A 17,540-nucleotide genomic window follows, 5' to 3' on the forward strand; every position below is an offset into this window, starting at 1 on the left:
CATGACAAGGTACGTTTGGCCTTCCTGACCGCATCCCCACACTGTCGGCCCATGTTCATTTTGGCATCAATAATGACTCCAAGATCCTTTTCTGCCTCTGCACTGACGAGAAGGGAATTTCCCAGCCTGTTTGTTTTTCCTTGCATGGCTATTACTACTAATACCATCATAAATTTCATACACTTAGCAATAAATAACTTTTATAGTCAAACTGGTGGAAACCAGGTGTATTTTTCCTTCTCTACTTTCCCTTCCCCACTTTTTCTGCAGCAACGGTTCTTTTACCTATGTCAAAGATCCCTGTAAAGCCCTAAAATATGGTGGGGTCATCTCCAAGTTTCCCTCTAAGGTGCACACATATGCAGTCGCAAACAAGTAAAAGTGTGGCCACACACAGCCTTTTCAAGACCATGAGAGGAGCTGAAGGTCAGCTCCTAGGTAAGGTGGGGGTGGGAGCCTAGCATGGGCTCCGCTGGCTCCAGGGAAGTGCTCCACTCCCCAACATCAGGGGAGTGGAGCACTTCCCCGAAGCCGGCGAAGCCCACGCCAGCCCCCCGTCCCAGCCTCCATTCCTGGCTTGCGTCACCTTGGGGAGGAGCCGCTGCCTTGCCTCACCTCAGTGAGGCTCCGCCAGCTCTGGGACACTGCTGCGCTCCCCCAGATAGCCTCGGGGAGTGAGGAGGCACATGGCGACAGGGCCAGGGAGCGGAGCAGTGTCCCAGAGCTGGTGGAGCTTTACTGGGGCAGGCAGTGGCTCCTCCCTGAGGTGAACCAAGGAAGGGATGGAGGCTGGGGCAGGGACTGGCGCAGGCTCCACGAGCTCCGGGGAAGTGCTTCACTCCCCGGCCCTGATGCCGGGGAGTGGAGCACTTCCCCAGAGCCAGTGGAACCTGCGCCAGCCCCCAGCTCCAGCCCCCGGCCTCCAGCCCCCAGCTCCGGCCTCTGGCCCCAGTCTCTGGCCCCCAGCTCCCAGCCCTCAACCCCCTTCGGTAAATGTCCTACACTGGACCAAGGCAGCGCGCTCACAGACCAAGGTGGCACGCTCACGGACTGCTACTCCTTAGAGGGAACATTGGTCATCTCATCAAGAGGCTATCACTACTAGGACAGTTAGGGCAACATTTTGGGATGTGTTGAGTTTGAGACACATAAAGAGATCAGCCTGTATAGGCTGATTGACTCAGTTTGGCTCAGACATGTCCTAATGAACTGAATGCTGGCCCATGAGGGTGTCAGCTGGGCACCCAGCCTGATTCAGAGGTATTTTTTTCACCTGCGTGCTTGTGTCTGACTGCATAGTAGTGTTACCATAATGAACTGATCCCTGGCATATGAGGGTGTCAGCCTGTACATGATGATCACCCCGGCCAGGTCAGGCATGTCATATAAGTCGTGCACGCACGTGCATGTATGTGTATGTGTGTATGTGTGACTGATTTGGTGGCTGGAGAAACCCAGCCCCATTGAAACTGAGTCCTGCAAGGTAGCTTCACTGGGGGTTGGGACTTGCAGAAGGCAGAGATACAGCTCCATATAGAAACACAGGTAACACAAGCAGCACATTGATAGAATTACAGAGACCCTTGAAATGTACTTGTGGAGAAATACCAGCATGGGACGACGCCGGTGGGGAGAAATCAATCAAGCCAGGAGAGCTGGGATAGCCTTAGATATAACTGGGCCTTTACCAAAGAGTTCAGTGGGACATCAATTTATACTGGTCCTGATTGACTATGCAACCAGGTTCCCAGAAGCGATACCTCTACGCACGGTCACAGGATCTCAAGTCACAGAGGAACTCCTCAAGTGGATATTGAGGCTCGGAACACCCAGAGAGATTATTACAGATCAGTGGACGAATTTTATGTCCCATGTGATGCACCGTTTATGTCAAGTATTAAATATAAGGCACTTACAGACTGCTGTGTATCACCCTCAAACTAATGGGTTGGTAGAGAGGTTTAACAGGACGCTGAAAGACATGCTGAGAAGGTGTGCCCAAGAGGAACCCAGGAAATAGGACTTGTTAATACCTCCATTGTTGTTCATGGTGAGAGAGGCCCCCTAATCTTCCCTAGGATTCTCCCCATTTGAATTGGCTTATGGCCATCAACCACAAAGTTTGTTGGACGTGGTATGAGAGGGTCAGGAAAAAGGAGGACCCCAAGGGGTCAAACCAACCAAATGTGTCAGGGAATTGAGAAGATGGTTGCAGTGAGCGGGAGAAGTAGCTCATGACCAGCTTAGGCAAGCCCAAGAAAAGCAAAAGACTAGTTATGACAAAGGAACACAAGAACAAGAATTATGCGAACGGAAAAAGGTGTTAGTTATGCTCCCTAGTGCCACAAGTAAGTTCTTGACATGTTGGTCATTTGAAATACGTAGGCGAGTGGGTCCAGTTGATTATGAGGTACTCTGCCCGTGACTCAAGAAAGAAAAACAGATCTTCCATGTTAACCTACTGAAGCCGTGGAATGAACTGGAGGGCCTATTGGCAACCTCCCTGGAAGAACAACCCGACAGTAGAGCAGAGTCAATGAAGGTACAGAACCCTAACAAAGAAGTAAACTTGGGGGCCCAACTTAAAGAGACTCAAAAGGAACAACTAAAACTCCTAATAAAAGAGTTTAGCAATGTGTTTAATGAGAGTCCAGGTTGTGCCCAAGGTATAAGCCACCGCATTATCACCCCGGACAAGTGGTGAGAGGGAAGTGGAGGATACCCTATCATCTGTATGAACTGATCAAGACATAAGATGCTGGCCCAAGGAGTAATAACAGAGCCCTTGGTGGAGCCCGCTGGTAGTGGTGCCCAAGCAAGATGGTACGCTGCGATTATGCATAGATTTCAGAAAACTGAACGTGATTTTGAAATTCAATGAGTTTTCCAAATAAGCTAGTTGTTACAGAGGATCAGAAGGGTGAAATTCATTACCACTTTAGATTTGACCAAAGGGTACTAGCAAATCCCTGTGAGGAAAGGAGACCAAGCGAAAATGGCTTTTGGCCCCCCTTGGGGTTTATATGAATTCAAACATATGCCTTTCAGGATTCACAGAGCTGTGGCAACCTTCCAAAGGCTAATTGACTGGGTCTTAGCCCCACACCAATGCTACGCTGCAGCCTATATAGATGATATCATTATCTATACCAATGATTGGGGAGACCACTTAAATGCCCTGAGAGCAATACTACAAGAACTACGGTCAACTGGCCTTACAGCCAACCCAGGAAAATGTGCCCTAGGGGAAGCCAAAATGAAATATCTTGGGTTCCTGGTAGGCCAAAGCTGTATTCGTCCTTTGACGGACAAGATAGAGGCTATCCTGACTACCCGCCAGCCCAAACACGAAAACAACTGAGGGACTTCCTGGGATTGGCTAGTTATTATCGTCGGTTTAGCCAATATTTCACAAAAGTAACAGCACCATTGACCGACTTATTGAAGGGACGGGGCAATGAACCCTTAAAGTGGGACGAGGAACATTGGAAAGCTTTTCACAAAATACAACAGGCCTTATGTAATGAGGTGGTACTACACACTTCTGACTTTAGGCGTCCTTTTATCCTACAGATCGATGCATCCAACCAAGCTGTGGGGGCCATGTTGACACAAGAGACAGATGGTGTAGAACGCCCTATCGCCTATGCTAGCAGGAAACTCCAACCGCAAGAACAAAGGTACACCACAATCAAGAGGGAATGTCTCGCAATCAAGTGGGGGGTGGAAAATTTTCGCTACTATCTCATAGGAAGAAAGTTTATATTAGTCACTGATCATGCACCTCGGAAGTGGCTAAAAACCACCCAGACAGATAATGCTGGGATCACTTGATGGGCACTAGCCTTATAACCCTTTCACTTTGATATCGAATTTAGGCCTGGATGAGTCAATGTTGTGGCTGACTTCCTCTCCCAATGTCACCAAGAAGCACATTCTCCAATGACACCAGACACACTTGACGGTGACTGACAACCCAATAACACAAACCCCATGATATACAAAAATTTAAAGGCACCTAGTGATGTCTTAACGGGGAGGATGTGTGGAGAAATACTGGCATGGGACGATGTCAGTGGGGAGAAATCAATCAAGCCAGGAGAGCAGCGTTTTAAAAGCAGCTGCTCCCTGCTTATAAAGGAGCCGTGGGAGAGAACCACGCAGCAGGAAGGAGTGGAGAAAAAGGGGCAGGCTTTCCTCAAGGAGGAGAAGACCACAGGGACGGGGTAAGCTAGGATATCAGTTCAGCGAGGGAGAGAGGGCTGGATGAAGAAAGTCAGTGAGTGTATCCCGAGCAAGGGAAGGATCACCCAGGAAGGGAAGCGGAAAAGCTGTGAGAAGTGGGGACAGGAGCAGATCCCCTGGAAAAAAAATAATAAGACAGTGAAAGAGGAGAGACAGGAGTGCAATGAAAATATAAGGATGCCTTACCTTTGATTTTGGATTTTTAGTTGTTGACTATCCCCAGTGAAGGCTTGCAGACAAACAAAAAAAAAAAAAAAAAAAAAAAAGGAGAAAATTTTTTTTTACTTACCTGAAAGTTAAGGGCAGAAGTTTCAAGGCAATCCCTGATTCACCTTTGAAAGATAGATGGACTGATCTGATCAGGGCATCAATGAAGATAAGAATACTTCAAAGGCATTTCTTAAAGGGAAAAAAAAAGGGGGGGGTTTGTAATGGTTAAGAGTGTAACAACACTCAAAGGACAATAAAAGGAGTTACTTACTTATGACAGAGTGTAGTTTGAAGTGTCACACAAAATCACTTGCATCAGGAGGCAACAAAAGGGCGGGACCTCATATAAAAGGGGTTAGGGTTTGCTGGTAGCCTACTGCGGTAGATATTACCTCCCAACTAATAACATCTACAATCATCAAGACGGGGCAAGCCAGAGTCAGAAAAGACACAGGAGGTGAAGGCCAAGACTATCAAAGCTAACCCCCCCTCCCACAGTACCTCTAATAAATGAGCGCACCCCAAAATGACGGGCAAACTGGTAACAGAGGAGTGTTGCCCCTGGGGGCACAGTAATGCTAATGTTAGTGCAGGCTGAAGTTGGGTGCAGAGCAGCATTTGAGTGCATGATGCGAACTGCTTTGTGATGTGGGAGTTGAAAGAGGACATTATGATGTCTCCCACAACTGGCACCTTTACACATTGGTAAGTGAGACCTGATATGAGGCTGTGCCTTGCGGGGGGGTGGGGTGGGGGTGCTTTGTTGTGTTTACTTCAACATTGAAGTAAATAGTGTGGGTGGATTTCAGTGTGTGAAGGAAGATGAAGGGTAATGCACAGCATGAAGACCCACAGTGGCAGTGCACAGTTCTGGGGGGCATACGCCCCCCCCCCCTTCCACGGCCATGCAGCAACATGAGCTGCCCTTCTTCCCACACCATGCTCCCCCTACCCTGTTGGGCAGCTCCAACCTGTTTTGCCCCCAGGCTGGTGAAACATCAACTTGCTACATCTTCCTTCACAGCTTGTAGACTCGCTTTGCTATCCAGTGAATAGTGTACTCGAGGTCAGCTCAGGAAGCACTTCATGGTGGTTTTCCAATACAAATTCCTATACTCTGTCTGTTACAACCCACCCCCTCCCCAAATTCCTTCCTTCCCTCCTGTTTTCAACTCCAATTGCTACGCTGGCCCCTGCTTAGAAGAAGCAGTGACCAGGAGTGCAGGCAGCATCCTTATCCAGAGTAGGGAGCTGGGTTGGTGAGTTGAGGAAACCCCTTACCTTCCCTGGGGAAGTGAAACAGCAACAGGCAAGGCATGGGATCCTGAGGAGCAGCAGAGCGGCAGGATGAGGGTCCCCAGGAGCTTGGGGCGCAGGCCGGCACGGCACTCGGAGCGGGATTGACGAGCCGTGAGGCATGTAGGGTGCCTGGCCAGTCATCTGGAGCAGGGGTTTAGAGCAATGACCCCTGGGAGCTACCTGTGCTGCTGACCCTGTGCCACTGACTGCCCCAGAGGGAACTCAGTCCCGTCCCTTATTCTGCAGCTGATTGTCATTGGATGGAGTCCCTGAGCTTTGTGCTTGGGTCATGCTGATTGCTGCAGGAGCCTGCCATGTTGCTTGCTGCTTGCCTTTTTTGTTGCCATGGAGGGTCACCCTTCAGCCTCTTTTGGGGGGTTGAGTTTTGGTACAATTTGATCAGACCAGAAGAGCTTAACCTGCTGCAGTCTGTCGCTTATTGGGAAGCCTGTTGGAGCTGCTGGGAGTGAGCACTTTGCTTCCTTGTGGTAGCATCTCAGCAGTGGCTGAAAGTTGCCAGTTATCCTACCTGTGGTTCTTGAGTCAAGGGTTGACTAATGCATTCTGGTTTGTTTTATGATTCTGGTTATTCCATTTAAGTTCACTTGTAAATAACCTTTCCTATTATCCTTGTTTTGTAAATAAAGTGTAAATAGTTAAATCAGTTAAATGTTAGAGCTTCTTGGGACCAGGGGCTGCTCTGTGGGGAGCAGGGGCCGGCTGGAAAGTAAATTGGTGCTGGCTGGAAGCCCTGCCCCACTCTTACCACACCATCCCTGATATTGGGCAGGGGTGGCAACTATTGGGCTGCCACCCGGGTTACAGAATAATAATTTTAAGTTTGTAAACCATGGTTTAAATTTGTAACCCATGGGCACAGCTATGGGCACCAAAATGGCCCCACAGTATGCCAACCTTTTTATAAGCCGCCTGGAAGAAGAATTCCTCAAAGACTGCACCATTAAACCCGTGCTATACTTAAGATATATTGATGACATTTTTATCATTTGGACTGAAAGCCTGCAATCTGTGATTGAGTTCCATCAGAAATTCAGCAATCATCATCCCTTTATCAATTTCTTGAATACTCCAGCACCAACACCTCCTTTTTAGACATGATGATCAGTATCCAGAATGGTAAAATACAGACCACGTCATACAAGAAACCCACAGACCAACATACATATCTACACAGAAGCAGCAATCACTCTAAACACAGCAAGAAACATGTGATATACAGCCAAGCCCTCAGATACCACCAAATTTACACTGAGAACACCTGGGATTGCCACCTCACAAATCTTAAAAAGGCTTTCACCCAACAAGGACGCTCCTCTGGAGAGATTGATTGCACGTTTGAAAGAGCCACCTGGATACCACATGAAAAATTGCTGCAGTACAGAAGCAGAACTCCCACGAATCGCACATCACTGGTTGTGACATATCACCCCCGTCAAACCCATACCGAAAAACCTCAAACAATTGCAACCCATACTAGAAGGAGACCCTATTCTTAAAGAGATCTTCCCAGATCCTCCACCCATCCTAGCCTTCAAACAAGCACTGAACCTCACTAACCTCATCACCAGAAGCAAACTTCCCCAGGCCCAGAACACACTAAAAGGATCCAGACCATGCCATGACAAGAAATGCAAAACCTCCCAACACATCTCCCCCCCCCCCCCCACAATTACTACCCCCCACAACAGAGCCATCAGCTTCCTTGCATCTTACAGCTGCACCTGCAGAAATGTAATGTATCTCATCCAATGCACCAAATGCCCTGATGGAAAATACATAAGAGAGACCAAACAACAACTGTGCACCAGAATGAATGCACACTGGGAATCTATCAAAGACAGGAATATCCAATTACCTGTTGGGGCAGATTTCTCACAAGAAAACCACTCTCTCTCCAATCTCTCAGTCCTGATCCTCAAAGGAAACTTACAAAACACTTCCCAGAAACGAGCCTATGAACTCCACTTCATCAACCTCCTGGATACTAAAAATCACGGACTAAATTTAGACATTGGATTTATGACGCATTATAACCTGCCTGACATCTGACTCCCCAGGTACCTCTCCACTATTCAACTGCTACATTCATCTGCCTTCTCCCCCCCAACCAGCCTGTCTCTCACCCACTGACTCCTCAATTAACATCTTCACTGACTGCCTATCTTGCATGCATACCAGCCCAGCCGCTGGCTTTTTTACTATTCATTCCATCCAGGAAGAGCACACACCAACTGCAGAGCTTTCTCCAGCCTGAAAGCTTGCTAAAAAATTTTTCCAACTATTTAAGTTGATCTAATAAAAGATATCAGATTCACCCAAAGAACCTTGTCTGCCTATGTCCTTAGACCAACACAGCTACAATGTATACCCCTGAAAAATTTGTATTTTGTTTTAATATTAATATACTAGTATTTATCAATAATTAGAATGCTTTTGTCTCTGGTCAGGGTAAGAACTATCTGTGAAGCATGCTGTGCATGTCCTACTTCCAGGGATGACTATTGCTCATCCTCCTGGCCTACACTGTGCAAGATTTTGAAATGCTGAAAAATTACAAATGTTCAGGTAACCCAAGCAACTACTTATTCAACTATGTTTCATTAACTCTTTTAAAAGATGCTGGATGCAATGTTCCTTTTGGGTTTTTTTTTAGATAAGTCCTGGGGGAATCAAACATACCCAAAAAATTTTACTTCATTGTATTCCATGTTGTATGACTGTTGTGTACTCTCCATTATCTGACTGTTGCATACTCTACTGGTACAAAACATCCAGATGCCTGCTTCTATTTTGCTACTTGAGCTCCGTGTACTCTCAAGATACAAAAGAACACAAAGTCATGGGTGGGTGCTGGGCAACAATTAGCTGACTGTTGGGCATTCATTTTGTCCAGTAGATACAGCAAGAGAATTAGAATGAAGCATTGGTATTGGGATAATGTCTTTTCTTAATGGTAATCAAAACCAATAATAATAATAATAATAATAATATCTCAGGTGTCTGCCTTTGTCAGCCTCCCTCCCTTGCTGTTTGCTTTCCTTTGGTGCCTGCCCCAAGATCTGCAGTGCAAGCCCATGCCTGCTTGGTGGATGCCTATTGCCTAATGATTGTGCTATTTTGTATCTTGTGAGGACAATGAGCCCAAGTAAGTCTGTCTACAGTAATTATTACATTAATAATAATAAGTAACAACCATAAATTATAATAAGAATACTCTAGTCACCATGTCATAGTAATGACTGCACTGTTTTGTAGCTTGTGGAGTGCAACCACCTCTGGTAACCGTCAAGGGTCAGCTTGCTCAAGTTCAAATACTATAGCTAATCAGAAATAATCAGAGTAATCACCTGGTGGGTCTTAGCACTTGGGATGGTGGGAAAAGGCCCTTGTTCCTACTGTCTGGTGGGTCTGAGTGCCTTTTTCTAGTTGAGGTCCTACCTTTTCAGACATTCTGATCAAGCAACTGTTGCTATAAATAAGCATTTAATCTTGACTTCTGTTCTCCATGTTTATGCCAAATATTAAATAGCCCAGTGGGTCTCAACACCCAGGGTGGTGGGTGACTGCCCTCCCTCTTGCCTACTGCTTCATGGGTCTTAGTACCCAGGGTGGTGTGCAAAGCCCCTCCCTCTTGCCTATTGTCTGGTGGCTCTTAACACCTGGAGTGGTGGTCAAAAGCCCTCCCTCTTCCCCTCTGCCTGGTGGATCTTAGCACCCAGGGTGGTGGGTGAAGGCCCTCCCTCCTGCCTACTGCCTGGTGGGTCTTAGCACCTGTGGTGGTGGGTGAAGGCTGCTATTTGCTGCTGCTGTGCTGCACAGTTTCGAGCAGGGGGCTGGGCACAGGGGCTGGGGGGGAGCACATAAGAGACGAGATAATGATGGTGGTATGTGCACCACCGCTATTGCAGGGGTAGTACACCAAACTGTGCATGAGGGTTGAGCAGGTATTGGCTTGGTCCTCCATTTTTTTCTTTCTGTATAAGGAGTACATTTCCCATACATTCTGATGAAGCGACTATTGCTATAAATAAGTATTCACAAAGCATACAGTCACACTAACACAAGCAAGGAAAAATTGCAAACACAAACACAGAAAGCATGAAAATAAATGCATAAAAAACACAAGCACAAAAATGCAAAAAACACAAACACAATAACGCAAAGACAAAGATGCAAATATAAAGATTCAAGGAGTAATGTTGCCACTGTCAAGGTACTAGTGAAAATCAACCAACTAGTTTCACAAAACACAAAGGCAGAAACACAGAAAAATACAATGCAACACTTCACAAAACACTTCAGAAGAATACAGCTGCCTCTCAAAAGTAAAAAACTGACTATTACAGATCACAAACATTGAGAACTTGACCTGCAGAAATTTTAATTTTTGAATGACAAAAAATAATTCTTTGTTGCTCTAGTTAACATACTATAACTATTCCACACTAGTTGTGACTAAAAGCTAATAAGTTACGCAAATGCCAATGTAGAACAAACTATGGGGTCACTTGCCTTGTCAGTCTCAGCATCTGGTGGGTGGGGGTTTGCCCTCTTTCATAGTAATCATTAGAAATAATCACAGGACAGCGGGATGAGTGCCACTTTCCCTCCTCCCCTGCCACCCACCCACCAGTCTGCCTATGAAAGAAAAGACATCAATTCAGGAACTGTATGAATTTCTAAACTGTATTTCAACATTAAAATGGTGCTCCACTTACATGTTTTTTTCTCATTAAAAATCCCCTCCATTAATTGTCTCTGCCCTGCAGGGGTGCTTGCCACAAACTATGGGGCACCACTGCCGAAATTGGGTTGGGGTTCCCTGTCTGCCAAATGTCCTGCAGCAGGGGGGCCCTAGATGGAACTGTGAATACTTCTGTGCTCTGATTTCTACAAATGTAACTCACTCATGTGTTTACTAATGAAAAAATATAAAAGGGTGAATAACAGATTAAAGGATTTTTATGTAAAAGAGAATGAATGATCTGCTTCCTGTCTTTTGTATCCTTCAGTGCAACAGCAGACAAGGACAAATGCCCAAGCCGAGTAACATCAGCATCGCAGATTGGGGGGTAGAGGTGGATTAAAATTTCTTGGGTCATGGGGATCCCCATGCCCAGGACAGCTGCCTCCCACCCAGTAGGGATCCTGAGCCCCCTACTCCAGCCCTTGCCCAGCAATCACCACACTTCCCAGCAGGCCTGCATGCAGGTATGGGCACAGGGGACTTGGCCAGCGGTGCAAGGACAGCAGGACGAGTTGCCCCTCCCCACCCACCCGGCCAGGGAGCCACTGGGATGGGGGTGGAGGGAAGGTGTGGTAGAGGTGATGCAAAAAACAAAACACAAGAATAGGCTTAAGATAGCCTGAGAAGTTGCTAATTGCTCTCTTTCAAATGTTAAACCTTCTCTCTGACTCTCCCCTGGCACAGTATTGAGGCTTTTTCTTGTTGGGTTTGGGATGGGTTACTCTGTGTGTGTGGGTGGGGGAGGGCAGTCTTTCTTGCAAAGCTACCAAAAGGTGCTGCCCCCTCAGAAGTCTGGCTAGCCAGGATCCCTGTATACTGGGATTGGGGGCAACACAAGCATTGCACAAGCATTGGACCTCCCATACCAATCCACCCTGTTGTTGTCTTCCAGTAATCTCATCATTCCCGAAAAGCACCCAAGCAAGGAATACCAATGCTAAGGCATGATCATCACCTCTCCCACCCACCCCCAAACTGCACAGACTGCCATGCCAATCTGCCTATGAAAAAAAACATGCCACATCTGGAAGGAACTATATGAATTTCAAATGTTTATTTCAAAGTTAAAAATGGTCATGCATTTACATGATTTTTCTAATTAAAAAAAAGTCATTCATTTAAAAAAACTTAAGTGAATGGAAAAATAGAAAAACGTAGTCTGGATTTTCCTTCTCTGCAGCCCCATATCTATTTCTTTACTATTTATACACTATTTTTCATTTATAAACTATCTATTTATACACTATTTTTATACTTATCTATTTATACACTATTTAAACTTATACACTATTTATAAACTATTTATCATTTACACACTATTTACTTATATACTATATACACTATTTAAACACTACTAACTATTGATACTATGGCTACCTATATCTATTTCTATTCTACTTTCTTATTATCTACTCTGTTCTTCTATTTCTTGTACTGTTGTTATGCATTCCTTCTTTCATTTATTTATTCTTTTTAATTTCTGATCTGGAAAGTCTTCTGCAGGGGAAGGCAGAAGAGGATGGGTTTTGGCCTACAGTCCAAACACTACCCTCTTCACCTCCCCACTATAGATGCTATAGAGGTAGGATATTTCTGCCATTACCTATATATCACCCAGGAGGCTGCATATCTGGGGGGCGTTCTGGCATGCAGCGCGCACCTGCACTATTCATTGTGTTTCTGGAATGGCAATGGCAATTATAAGAAATAGGAAAGTTACCCCTGAAAAAGTGAAGTGTTAAGAAGAGCTGCCACACTCCCTCAGTTGCAAACTTACTATTTTGGTGCTGTTGCTTCTGTGCTCCACAGTTTAGAACACTGTGCTGGGCCCAGGGGTGGAGGGGAAGCACATACAGGTCTGCTGGTGGGGGTGGTGGTATGGGCATGACCACTACCAGGGTCCACAGTGCTACCACACTACCACAGTGTGCATTGGGAATGTATTGGGTTGTTCCTCCATTTTTTTCATTGTGTATAAGTACTAACTACTGCTCTGGTACAGGACAGAGGGATGAGGTGCCTCCTGTACCGTGCCCTGCCTGCATTCAGCCATAGGAGCAGGGGGAGGGAGCAGGGGCCAAAAAATAAAGAAATAAAATAACAGCTGCAATCAAAAGCAGCACCTAGTGGACAAAGGCCTGAACTACAGAAATAGCACAGCACCACCTGGTGGAAAAAGAACATAATTATAAGTCTTTGAGGGCCTTTGTGTTTTCACGTGAGTCCATAGATGTGATGAAGTAATTGGCAGCAACCCAAAATAAACTACGTCTCAGCAGTTTTACTTTAATGCACCAACAACACTTTTTAAATGGTAGGAAATCCTGCTCGTGCAAACAGAAAGGCAGTTGCAGTGCCTGAAAGGGCAAATCTCATGGCATGTACATGCAAGTAGTATATGGCTCTCCGTCCTTCAATGCAAATGTGACAGGTGGGCGGGACTAGAAGTCCCGCCCCCTTCGCTCCGCCCCCTTCCCTCTTTTATGGTGTGTGATGTCACCAACCACACCTCCTGACCCCGGTCACGTGGTGCGTGACATCAGCAACTCCGCCCCTGACCCCGGTCACGTGGTGCGTGACATCAGCAACTCCGCCCCTGACCCCGGTCACTCTACTGGTACAAAACATCCAGATGCCTGCTTCTATTTTGCTACTTGAGCTCCGTGTACTCTCAAGATACAAAAGAACACAAAGTCATGGGTGGGTGCTGGGCAACAATTAGCTGACTGTTGGGCATTCATTTTGTCCAGTAGATACAGCAAGAGAATTAGAATGAAGCATTGGTATTGGGATAATGTCTTTTCTTAATGGTAATCAAAACCAATAATAATAATAATAATAATAATATCTCAGGTGTCTGCCTTTGTCAGCCTCCCTCCCTTGCTGTTTGCTTTCCTTTGGTGCCTGCCCCAAGATCTGCAGTGCAAGCCCATGCCTGCTTGGTGGATGCCTATTGCCTAATGATTGTGCTATTTTGTATCTTGTGAGGACAATGAGCCCAAGTAAGTCTGTCTACAGTAATTATTACATTAATAATAATAAGTAACAACCATAAATTATAATAAGAATACTCTAGTCACCATGTCATAGTAATGACTGCACTGTTTTGTAGCTTGTGGAGTGCAACCACCTCTGGTAACCGTCAAGGGTCAGCTTGCTCAAGTTCAAATACTATAGCTAATCAGAAATAATCAGAGTAATCACCTGGTGGGTCTTAGCACTTGGGATGGTGGGAAAAGGCCCTTGTTCCTACTGTCTGGTGGGTCTGAGTGCCTTTTTCTAGTTGAGGTCCTACCTTTTCAGACATTCTGATCAAGCAACTGTTGCTATAAATAAGCATTTAATCTTGACTTCTGTTCTCCATGTTTATGCCAAATATTAAATAGCCCAGTGGGTCTCAACACCCAGGGTGGTGGGTGACTGCCCTCCCTCTTGCCTACTGCTTCATGGGTCTTAGTACCCAGGGTGGTGTGCAAAGCCCCTCCCTCTTGCCTATTGTCTGGTGGCTCTTAACACCTGGAGTGGTGGTCAAAAGCCCTCCCTCTTCCCCTCTGCCTGGTGGATCTTAGCACCCAGGGTGGTGGGTGAAGGCCCTCCCTCCTGCCTACTGCCTGGTGGGTCTTAGCACCTGTGGTGGTGGGTGAAGGCTGCTATTTGCTGCTGCTGTGCTGCACAGTTTCGAGCAGGGGGCTGGGCACAGGGGCTGGGGGGGAGCACATAAGAGACGAGATAATGATGGTGGTATGTGCACCACCGCTATTGCAGGGGTAGTACACCAAACTGTGCATGAGGGTTGAGCAGGTATTGGCTTGGTCCTCCATTTTTTTCTTTCTGTATAAGGAGTACATTTCCCATACATTCTGATGAAGCGACTATTGCTATAAATAAGTATTCACAAAGCATACAGTCACACTAACACAAGCAAGGAAAAATTGCAAACACAAACACAGAAAGCATGAAAATAAATGCATAAAAAACACAAGCACAAAAATGCAAAAAACACAAACACAATAACGCAAAGACAAAGATGCAAATATAAAGATTCAAGGAGTAATGTTGCCACTGTCAAGGTACTAGTGAAAATCAACCAACTAGTTTCACAAAACACAAAGGCAGAAACACAGAAAAATACAATGCAACACTTCACAAAACACTTCAGAAGAATACAGCTGCCTCTCAAAAGTAAAAAACTGACTATTACAGATCACAAACATTGAGAACTTGACCTGCAGAAATTTTAATTTTTGAATGACAAAAAATAATTCTTTGTTGCTCTAGTTAACATACTATAACTATTCCACACTAGTTGTGACTAAAAGCTAATAAGTTACGCAAATGCCAATGTAGAACAAACTATGGGGTCACTTGCCTTGTCAGTCTCAGCATCTGGTGGGTGGGGGTTTGCCCTCTTTCATAGTAATCATTAGAAATAATCACAGGACAGCGGGATGAGTGCCACTTTCCCTCCTCCCCTGCCACCCACCCACCAGTCTGCCTATGAAAGAAAAGACATCAATTCAGGAACTGTATGAATTTCTAAACTGTATTTCAACATTAAAATGGTGCTCCACTTACATGTTTTTTTCTCATTAAAAATCCCCTCCATTAATTGTCTCTGCCCTGCAGGGGTGCTTGCCACAAACTATGGGGCACCACTGCCGAAATTGGGTTGGGGTTCCCTGTCTGCCAAATGTCCTGCAGCAGGGGGGCCCTAGATGGAACTGTGAATACTTCTGTGCTCTGATTTCTACAAATGTAACTCACTCATGTGTTTACTAATGAAAAAATATAAAAGGGTGAATAACAGATTAAAGGATTTTTATGTAAAAGAGAATGAATGATCTGCTTCCTGTCTTTTGTATCCTTCAGTGCAACAGCAGACAAGGACAAATGCCCAAGCCGAGTAACATCAGCATCGCAGATTGGGGGGGGGGGGGGGGGGGGGGGGGGGGAAACGGGGTGGGGGGGGGGGGGGGGTGTAGAGGTGGATTAAAATTTCTTGGGTCATGGGGATCCCCATGCCCAGGACAGCTGCCTCCCACCCAGTAGGGATCCTGAGCCCCCTACTCCAGCCCTTGCCCAGCAATCACCACACTTCCCAGCAGGCCTGCATGCAGGTATGGGCACAGGGGACTTGGCCAGCGGTGCAAGGACAGCAGGACGAGTTGCCCCTCCCCACCCACCCGGCCAGGGAGCCACTGGGATGGGGGTGGAGGGAAGGTGTGGTAGAGGTGATGCAAAAAACAAAACACAAGAATAGGCTTAAGATAGCCTGAGAAGTTGCTAATTGCTCTCTTTCAAATGTTAAACCTTCTCTCTGACTCTCCCCTGGCACAGTATTGAGGCTTTTTCTTGTTGGGTTTGGGATGGGTTACTCTGTGTGTGTGGGTGGGGGAGGGCAGTCTTTCTTGCAAAGCTACCAAAAGGTGCTGCCCCCTCAGAAGTCTGGCTAGCCAGGATCCCTGTATACTGGGATTGGGGGCAACACAAGCATTGCACAAGCATTGGACCTCCCATACCAATCCACCCTGTTGTTGTCTTCCAGTAATCTCATCATTCCCGAAAAGCACCCAAGCAAGGAATACCAATGCTAAGGCATGATCATCACCTCTCCCACCCACCCCCAAACTGCACAGACTGCCATGCCAATCTGCCTATGAAAAAAAACATGCCACATCTGGAAGGAACTATATGAATTTCAAATGTTTATTTCAAAGTTAAAAATGGTCATGCATTTACATGATTTTTCTAATTAAAAAAAAGTCATTCATTTAAAAAAACTTAAGTGAATGGAAAAATAGAAAAACGTAGTCTGGATTTTCCTTCCCTGCAGCCCCATATCTATTTCTTTACTATTTATACACTATTTTTCATTTATAAACTATCTATTTATACACTATTTTTATACTTATCTATTTATACACTATTTAAACTTATACACTATTTATAAACTATTTATCATTTACACACTATTTACTTATATACTATATACACTATTTAAACACTACTAACTATTGATACTATGGCTACCTATATCTATTTCTATTCTACTTTCTTATTATCTACTCTGTTCTTCTATTTCTTGTACTGTTGTTATGCATTCCTTCTTTCATTTATTTATTCTTTTTAATTTCTGATCTGGAAAGTCTTCTGCAGGGGAAGGCAGAAGAGGATGGGTTTTGGCCTACAGTCCAAACACTACCCTCTTCACCTCCCCACTATAGATGCTATAGAGGTAGGATATTTCTGCCATTACCTATATATCACCCAGGAGGCTGCATATCTGGGGGGCGTTCTGGCATGCAGCGCGCACCTGCACTATTCATTGTGTTTCTGGAATGGCAATGGCAATTATAAGAAATAGGAAAGTTACCCCTGAAAAAGTGAAGTGTTAAGAAGAGCTGCCACACTCCCTCAGTTGCAAACTTACTATTTTGGTGCTGTTGCTTCTGTGCTCCACAGTTTAGAACACTGTGCTGGGCCCAGGGGTGGAGGGGAAGCACATACAGGTCTGCTGGTGGGGGTGGTGGTATGGGCATGACCACTACCAGGGTCCACAGTGCTACCACACTACCACAGTGTGCATTGGGAATGTATTGGGTTGTTCCTCCATTTTTTTCATTGTGTATAAGTACTAACTACTGCTCTGGTACAGGACAGAGGGATGAGGTGCCTCCTGTACCGTGCCCTGCCTGCATTCAGCCATAGGAGCAGGGGGAGGGAGCAGGGGCCAAAAAATAAAGAAATAAAATAACAGCTGCAATCAAAAGCAGCACCTAGTGGACAAAGGCCTGAACTACAGAAATAGCACAGCACCACCTGGTGGAAAAAGAACATAATTATAAGTCTTTGAGGGCCTTTGTGTTTTCACGTGAGTCCATAGATGTGATGAAGTAATTGGCAGCAACCCAAAATAAACTACGTCTCAGCAGTTTTACTTTAATGCACCAACAACACTTTTTAAATGGTAGGAAATCCTGCTCGTGCAAACAGAAAGGCAGTTGCAGTGCCTGAAAGG

The 17,540-nt window shown here is 45.6% G+C and overlaps 1 long non-coding RNA gene across 1 annotated transcript; it reads left to right on the top strand.

Moving 5' to 3' along the window:
* Nucleotides 1-3,574: 3,574 nt before the first annotated feature.
* LOC112548695 lies at nt 3,575-11,542 on the top strand. Its single transcript, XR_003092325.1, has 3 exons — nt 3,575-3,680; nt 8,223-8,340; nt 11,415-11,542. It is a non-coding gene; the product is annotated as an uncharacterized LOC112548695 (long non-coding RNA).
* Nucleotides 11,543-17,540: the final 5,998 nt, after the last annotated feature.

The sequence above is a fragment of the Alligator sinensis genome, unplaced genomic scaffold (genome assembly GCF_000455745.1).
Source record: "Alligator sinensis unplaced genomic scaffold, ASM45574v1 scaffold1315_1, whole genome shotgun sequence".
NCBI lineage: Eukaryota > Metazoa > Chordata > Crocodylia > Alligatoridae > Alligator > Alligator sinensis.